The following is a 9,704-nucleotide window of genomic DNA, read 5'->3' on the forward strand; positions in this document are numbered from 1 at the left end:
CTTCCAGGACAAACAAAAACTAAAAGAATTTGCAAACACAAAACCAGCTCTACAGGAAATATTAAAAGGGATCCTCTAAGCAAAGAGAGAGCCTAAAAGTAGTAGATCAGAAAGGAACAGAGACAATATACAGTAACAGTCACCTTACAGGCAATACAATGGCACTAAATTCATAACTCTCAATAGTTACCCTGAATGTTAAATGGGCTAAATGCCCCAATCAAAAGACACAGGGGATCAGAATGGATAAAAAAAACAAAACCTATCTCTATGTTGCCTACAAGAGACTCATTTGAGACCCGAACACGCCCAGATTTAAAGTGAGGGGGTGGACAACAATTTACGATGCTGATGGGCATCAGAAGAAAGCTGGGGTGGCAATCCTTATATCAGATCAATTAGATTTTAAGGCAAAGACTATAAGAGATGAGGAAGGACACTATATCATACTCAAAGGGTCTGTCCATCAAGAAGATATAACAATTTTAAATATCTATGCCCCTAACGTGGGAGCAGCCAACTATATCAACCAATTAATAACAAAATCAAAGAAACACATCAATAATAATACAATAATAGTAGGGGACTTCAACACTCCCCTCACTGAAATGGACAGATCATCCAAGCCAAAGATCAACAAGGAAATAAAGGCCTTAAATGACACACTGGACCAGATGGACATCACAGATATATTCAGAACATTTCATTCTCAAAGCAACAGAATACACATTCTTCTCAGGTGCACATGGAACCTTCTCCAGAATAGATCACATCCTGTGTCTTAAGTCAGACCTCAACTGGTATCAAAAGATTGGGATCATTCCCGGCATCTTTTCAGACCACAATGCTCTGAAGCTAGAACTCAATCACAAGAGGAAATTTGGAAAGAACACAAATACATGGAGACTAAACAGCATCCTTCTAAAGAATGAATTGGTCAACCAGGAAATTAAAGAAGAATTGAAAAAATTCATGGAAACAAATGATAATGAAAACACAACGGTTCAAAATCTGTGGGACACAGCAGGCAGTCTTGAGAGGAAAATATATAGTGGTTCAAGCCTTTCTCAAGAAACAAGAAAGGTCTCAAGGACACAACCTAACCCTACACCTAAAGGAGCTGGGGAAAGAACAAGAAAGAAATCCTAAACCCAGCAGGAGAAGAGGAATCATAAAGATCAGAGCAGAAATCAATGAAATAGAAACAAAAAAAATAGAAAAAAATCAACAAAACTAGGAGCTGGTTCTTTGAAAGAATCAGTAAGATTGATAAACCCCTGGCCAGACTTATCAAAAAGATAAAGGACCCAAATAAATAAAATCATGAATGAAAGAGGAGAGATCACAACTAACACCAAAGAAATACAGACAATTATAAGAACATACTATGAGCAACTCTACGCCAACAAATTGGACAATCTGGAAGAAATGGATGCATTCCTAGAGACATATAAACTACCACAACTGAACTAGGAAGAAATAGAAAACCTGAACAGGCCCATAACCAGTAAGGAGATTGAAACAGTCATCAAAAATCTCCAAACAAATAAAAGCCCAGGGCCAGACAGCTTCCCAGGGGAATTTTACCAAACATTTAAAGAAGAACTAATTCCTACTCTCCTGTTCCAAAAAATAGAAATGGAAGGAAAACTTCCAAACTCATTTTATGAGGCCAGCATCACCTTGCTCCCAAAACCAGACAAGGATCCCACCAAAAAAGAGAACTACAGGCCAATATCCTTGATGAACACAGATGCAAAAATTCTCACCGAAATACTAGCCAATAGGATTCAACAGTACATTAAAAGGATTATTCACCACGATCAAGTGGGATTTTCCAGGGCTGCAGGGTTGGTTCAACATCCGCAAATCAATCAATGTGATAGAACACATTAATAAAAGAAAGAACAAGAACCATATGAAACTCTCCATAGATGCTGAAAAAGCATTTGACAAAGTACAGCATCCCCTCCTGATCAAAACTCTTCAAAGTGTAGGGATAGAGGGCACATACCTCAATATTATCAAAGCCATCTATGAAAAAACCACCGCAAATATCATTTTCAATGGAGAAAAACTGAAATCTTTTCCACTAAGGTCAGGAACACGGCAAGGATGTCCATTATCACCACTGCTATTCAACATAGTACTAGAAGTCCTAGCCTCAGCAATCAGACAACAAAAGGAAATTAAAGGCATCCAAATCAGCAAAGAAGAAATCAAACTATCACTCTTCGCAGATGATATGATACTATATGTGGAAAACCCAAAAGACGCCACTCCAAAACTGCTAGAACTTGCACAGGAATTCAGTAAAGTATCAGGATATAAAGTCAATGCACAGAAATCAGTTGCGTTTCTCTACACCAACAACAAGACAGAAGAAAGAGAAATTAAGGAGTCAATCCCATTTACAATTGCACCCAAAACTATAAGATACCGGGGCGCCTGGATGGCTCAGTGGTTAAGCGTCTGCATTAGTCTCAGGCCATGATCTCAGGGTCCTGGGATTAAGCCCTGCATCGGGCTCTCTGCTCAGCAGGGAACCAGCTTCCCTCTCTCTTTCTGCCTGCCTCTGCCTACTTGTGATCTTTCTCTCTGTCAAATAAATAAATAAAATCTTAAAAAAAAAAACTATAAGATACCTAGGAATAAACCTAACCAAAGAGGCTAAGAATCTATATGCAGAAAACTATAAAGTACTCATGAAAGAAATTGAGGAAGACACAAAGAAATGGAAAAGTGTTCCATGCTCCTGGATTGGAAGAATAAATATTGTGAAAATATCTATACTACCTAAAGCAATCTACACATTTAATGCAATCCCTATCAAAATACCATCCATTTTTTTCAACGAAATGGAACAAATGATCCTAAAATTTATATGGAACCAGAAAAGACCTCGAATAGCCAAAGGAATATTGAAAAAGAAAGCCAAAGTGGGTGGCATCACAATTCCGGACTTCAAGCTCTATTACAAAGCTGTCATCATCAAGACAGCATGATACTGGCACAAAAACAGACACATAGATCAATGGAACAGAATAGAGAGCCCAGAAATAGACCCTCAACTCTATGGTCAACTAATCTTTGACAAAGCAGGAAAGAATGTCCAATGGAAAAAAGACAGCCTCTTCAATAAATGGTGCTGGGAAAATTGGACAGCCACATGCAGAAAAATGAAATTGGACCACTTCTTTACACCACACACAAAAATTGACTCCAAATGGATGAAGGACCTCAATGTGAGAAAGGAATCCATCAAAATTCTTGAGGAGAATGCAGCCAGCAACCTCTTCAACCTCAACAGCAACATCTTCCTAGGAACATCGGCAAAGGCAAGGGAAGCAAGGGCAAACATGAACTATTGGGATTTCATCAAGATCAAAAGCTTTTGCACAGCAAAGGAAACAGTTCACAAAACCAAAAAAAAACTGACAGAATGGGAGAAGATATTTGCAAATGACATATCAGATAAAGGGCTAGTGTCCAAAATCTATAAGGAACTTAGCAAATTCAACACCCAGAGAACAAATAATCCAATCAAGAAGTGGACAGAGGACATGAACAGACATTTCTGCAAAGAAGACATCCAGATGGCCAACAGACACATGAAAAAGTGCGCCACATCACTCGGCATCAGGGAAATACAAATCAAAACCACAATGAGATATCACCTCACACCAGTCAGAATGGCTAAAATTAACAAGTCAGGAAATGACAGATGCTGGCGAGGATGCGGAGAAAGGGGAACCCTCCTACAATGTTGGTGGGAATGCAAGCTGGTGCAACCACTCTGGAAAACAGCATGGAGGTTCCTCAAAATGTTGAAAGTAGAGCTACCGTATGACCCAGCAATTGCACTACTGGGTATTTACCCTAAAGATACAAACAAAGTGGTCCAAAGGGGCACGTGCACCCGAATGTTTATAGCAGCAATGTCTACAATAGCCAAACTATGGAAAGAACCTAGATGTCCATCAACAGATGAATGGATAAAGAAGAGGTGGTATATATACACAATGGAATACTATGCAGCCATCAAAAGAAATGAAATCCTGCCATTTGTGATGACGTGGATGGAACTAGAAGGTATCATGCTTAGTGAAATAAGTCAATCGGAGAAAGACAACTATCATACGATCTTCCTGATATGAGGAAGTGGAGATGCAACATAAGGGGTTAGGGGGGTAGGAGAAGAATAAATGAAACAAGATGGGATTGGGAGGGAGACAAACTATAAGTGACTCTCAATCTCACAAAACAAACTGAGGGTTGCTGGGGGAGGGGAGGTTGGTAGAGGGGGAGTGGAATTATGGTCATTGGGGAGGATATGTGCTATGGTGAGTGCTGTGAAGTGTGTAAACCTGGCAATTCACAGACCTGCACCCCTGGGGATAAAAATTCATTATATGTTTATTAAAAATTTTTAAAAGAAATAAAAATTTTAAAAAAATAAAAATAAAAATGGGCACAAGACATGAACAGACATTTTTCCAAAGAGGATATCCAGAGAGAGCCAACAGACGCATGAAAAGATGCTCCACATCACTAACATTAAGGAAATGCAAATCAAAACCACAATGAGATAGCACCTCACACTGGTCAAAATGGCTAAAGTTAAAAACGCAAGAAACAATAGGATTGGTGAGGATGTGGAGAAAAAGGAACCCTCGTGTCCTCGTGTACTGTTGGTGGGAATGCAAATTGGTACAGACACTTGGAAAACAATACAGAGTTTCCTCAAAAAGTTAGAAATAAAACTACCCTATGATCCAATAATCACTCTCTTGGTATTCACTCAAAAAATACAAAAAACACTAATTCAAAGGGGATACATGCACCCCTTCATTTATAGCAGCATTATTTACAATAACCAAATTACGGAAGCAGCTCCTGTGTTCACTGATAGATGAATGGATAAAGAAATTGTGGTATATGTATACAATGGAATATTATTTACCCATAAAAAATGAAATCCTGCCATTTGCAGCAACATGGATGGAGCTAAGAATATAATGCTAAGTGAAATAAATCACTCAGAGAAAGACAAATATCATAAGGTTTCATCCATACATGGAATTTAAGAAACAAAACAGATGAGCAAAGGAAAGAGAGACAGACAGACAGAGAGTGAAAGAGAGACCAACCAAGAAACAGACTCAACTATAGAGAAAAACAGATGGTTACCATTGGGGACATGGTGGGAAGATGGGTGAAGTAAGTGAAGCAGATGAAGAGTACACTGATCATAATGGCACCAGGCGATGTATGGAAATGTTGAATCACTCTATTGTATACCTGAAAATAATAACACTATACTGGAATATAGTGGAATATAATATAATACCCATACTGGAATTAAAATAAAAACATCTTTTAAAATTATTCAATAAATTAGGGTACTTGCAAATTTTTTGTAATTGGGATTGTTTAAAATAAAAATAAAATCAAAACAAGTAAAACCAAAAAAAGTCAACCCATCCATGTGAGTAAAGAGGTGAAGAGGGACCAGAGATGATCTGGGGAGAAGCTGCTTTAGGGGAAAAGACAGAGACAAGCTGTGAGCTCTGTCCTCTAGTAAATGCTAGCTCAGCTGGGGTGGGTGTGGAAGGGATAAGTTCGGAAGTGCCTGACCAGTAGAGAACAATTTTGCCCAACAGTCTTCTCCATGCTTCATTTTCTTCTCTGTCTCCCTCAAGTTTTGTTAGACAACTCAAGTTTACAACTCACACTGGGGGATTCTCTTAGCTGTTCTCACTCCTCCCCAAGCCTCCCTGCTCTGGCAGCACGGTTACTCCCTCTGTCATTTAGCTTTGTGGCCTGTAAATGAAGAGAACACTGAATGTTGTAAATGTCAAAACAGGCTAGCATGAGTTTTATTAAATAATCTAGAAAATAATAATTCATTTTTCCCAAAGGGTACAGACTGAGGAACTGTCAGAATCAACTGGTCAGCAGAAACTAGAGGTTTAGACAGGAAAGAGGTTGTAAATAAGAAATGTGAACATAAGCACTGAATCCAGCACTACCCAATAAAATTTTCTGAGACAATGAAAATGCTCTGTGTCTGTGCCGTCCAAAGCAGTAGCTGCTAGCCATCCATAGCTGTGGGGCTATAGACTTATGGTTGGTATGACTGAAGAACTGGATTAATTTAATTTACTTACAATGAATTTAAGTATTTTTTTAAGATTTTACGTATTCGTTCATTTACTTATTATTCAGAGAGAGAGAGAGAAGGGGCAGAGGGAGAGGAAGAGAGAACCTCAAGCAGACTCTATGCTGATCATGTGGAGCCCCACTAGAGTCTCGATCTCACCACTCTGAGCCAAAACCAAAAGTCAGATGCTTAACTGCCTGAGCCATCGAGGTGCCCCTACAATTAATTTAAATTTAATAATCACATATGATTTCGCATCAGCATCCTGGAAAACCACCTCAATATTTTCCTAACCACCATAAGGAAGTAACATAGGCATCTAGTGGTTGTTGCCCCTAAACTTAATTGCTGAATTACACCAGACTCATATAAAAATCCCCAATAACTCACTCAAGGCTATCATACATGTGGAATAGAGACCAGCTCCCACTGGTGGGATCTGGTCCACGTGAAGCCACCCCATTTTGGGACAAAACTAAAGGCCTGAAGACACACATATATACTTAAAATAGTCCTGTTATATTTATGTTTTACTAGGACATAAGCATGCCCAAGTGGGTGATTCCTGGGCAACTTCTGAGTTAAATTCTATAAGGTACAATTGTCTATAAAGCCAACACATTTAGCTCCTTCTTACAGCCCATTCAAATTGTCCCTGATGGATAAAAAGATGTCTTAGTTATCCACTGCTGCAATAATGCTGTGTAACAAACCACCCCCAATCTCCCTGGCTTAAAGCAGTAAGCATTTCTTCAGCTTGTGAATTAATGGACCTGCAATTTGGGCTAGATTCAGTTGAGTGATTCTTCTCTCTCTTCTGGGCTCACTCACATCTGGCATTTTGTCTGTCAACTGCTGTGCTTATGCCATGTGACACTCATTCTCCAATGGGCTAACCTTGGCACATAGTCATAGGGGAGGCAGAACATGAACAATCCCAACTACTTTTCCAGCTTCTGCTTGCACCTACTGGCCAAAGAACAACACATGGCCATACCCAAAGTCATAGTGGGAGGGCACATACTACATGGCAAAGGGTGTCATTATATGGACACAATGTATGCATACCCCCAGAATTCATATGGTGAAACTTTCCCCCCATAATGTGGTACCATTAAGAGGAGGAGCCTTTGGGCGTTAGTGAGGATTAGATGAGGTCATGAGGGTGGAGCCCATATAAATGGGATTAGTGCCGTTATAGAGTCACAAGACAGCTTTTTTTCCCTTCTGTGCTCTCCCCCATATGAGGTTAAAATGAGAAGCTGGCAGTCTGCAACCCAGAAAAGGGTTCTTACCAGAGCTGTCACCATGCTGCTATCCTGCTCTTGGGACCTCTGGCCTTCAGAACAGTGAAAAATAAATTCTTTTATTTGTTATATATAAGCCTTCCAGGATGGTATTTTTGCTACAGCAGCCCAAGCTAGGACAGGTGTAGACACAGGAAAGGGTAAAGATAAGTAGTACAATTAATCTACTGCACCCACAGGAGGACAGTGTTAAGCCCTGGAAGCCTTTCTTTCGGGAAAAAAAAAAAAAAAATCAACTGAATGACACCAAACTCACCTACAAATATATTCTTAAAGTCCCAGTAACTTATTTAAGACTTCTAAACATAACCCCAATGTTTATAGCAGCAATGGCCATGGTCGCCAAACTGTGGAAAGAACCAAGATGCCCTTCAACGGATGAATGGATAAGGAAGATGTGGTCCATATACACGATGGAGTATTATGCCTCCATCAGAAAGGATGAATATCCAACTTTTGTAGCAACATGGACGGGACTGGAAGAGATTATGCTGAGCGAAATAAGTCAAGCAGAGAGAGTCAATTTTCATATGGATTCACTTATTTGTGGAACATAACAAATAACATGGAGGACATTGGGAGATGGAGAGGAGAAGGAAGTTGAGGGAAATTGGAAGGGGAGGTGAACCATGAGAGACTGTGGACTCCGAAAAAGAACCTGAGGGTTTTGAAGGGGTTGGGGGTGGGAGGTTGAGGGAACCAGGTGGTGGGTAATAGGGAGGGCACGTATTGCATGGAGCACTGGGTGTGATGCAAAAACAATAAATACTGTTACACTGAAAAATAAATAAATAAAAATTTAAAAAAAAAGATTTCTAAACATAAAGAACAGAGATCACCCCCTCTCCATATCCCCTCCCTCCATAGCCATCACTTTAAGGGCCCTCCTATTTTAGGAGGAAGCTAAATAAAGGTCCAAAGACATGCAAAGAGCTAAAATAGAATACTTATATGTATCTTTTAATATACCATATGTGTTGCTCAAGTGGCAACTTTTTTTAATCAGGTAAAATGTGCTAAGTTTTATCCGCCCATAGATTAGTGAAATTTATTTGAACAAACAAAAGACACACAGATAGTTTGCGATGAATGAAGCACTTTTCCAATGACATTGACATTACACAAAATATTTTTTTAGAGTATCTCTTTTACAGCTGCTGTCAGAAACTAGAGACACATTCTCATACTGCCCGGTACCATTCAGAATCCTTTCAGTTACACTCACCCAAAACAGTCACAACTCAGGGGACTTAAACAGGAAAGGGAATTATCATCTCTGCCCCGAGGCAGGGCAAGAGGGACCGCCCACTGGGCATGCTCCGGACTAAGGGGCTTCCCAGGACACTGGACCTTTTTCATTCAGTGCTGAAACTGGAACTAGGCAACCAGGGATAAGAGTTGGTTTCTTGAGCAGCTCAGTGAGCTTTCATGGGCCAAGGTCCTTCCTTCCATCTTCCTGCAACATGTCCTCCTAAGGCCAGTCTCCCTTGTGGAAGCATTAGTTTGGGGCAACATCTAGTAGAACAACAACAAAAAGCCGTTTCCTCTCGCACTTATCTCTTTATCCAAAGGGTCTATTCTTTAGAAGTACTTCAGTGACTTCTACCCCATCTCATGGGCAAGGACTGGGTCCATTACCCTTAGCCACACTATCTTAGGTTCATCAAGTCACCTCTGAGGCTGGGCTCGGCCAGCTCTCCCTGAATCTAGCTGCGGGAAGGACTGTGAATCTTGGAACCAAGCCCAGCTGCTGCGGGGGGAAGAGAGAAGAACCAGCAGTGAATGCTGCACATCCTCTGTGGTGGGAAATCCACTCAGGATTCAATTAGATGCAGGAACGTCAAGAATAACACGGAATACGGGATGTGTGATACAGCTGTGGGAGGGGGCTGGTTGCACAGCTTACGCACAGCTGTTGTACAGCTGTTGCTTCCGTGTCTGGTGCCCAGCAGGCGGGCAGCGCGGCTGGTAGCCTGGCCCAGAAGTCAGGGAAGCCGATGGCGGTCCGAGGAAGCTGACGTTGCTGCAGGCCCGCCGCCTGCCCAGTTGTCAGAGGGGCTGCAGGAGTGCTACAACCGCCTGTTATCCCACGCCCACCGGTGAGCCAAGTGTCGGCGCCAACCCCAAGATCAGCGACAGCACGTGCGCCCCCAAACCCGCCTTTCAAGGGTGAAAAGAACTACAGTGTTGAGTCACTTCCGTCACCCCGCTAAACCCGGAAGTCTGCAGGGAAG

Source organism: Meles meles, chromosome 16, assembly GCF_922984935.1.
Source record: "Meles meles chromosome 16, mMelMel3.1 paternal haplotype, whole genome shotgun sequence".
NCBI lineage: Eukaryota > Metazoa > Chordata > Mammalia > Carnivora > Mustelidae > Meles > Meles meles.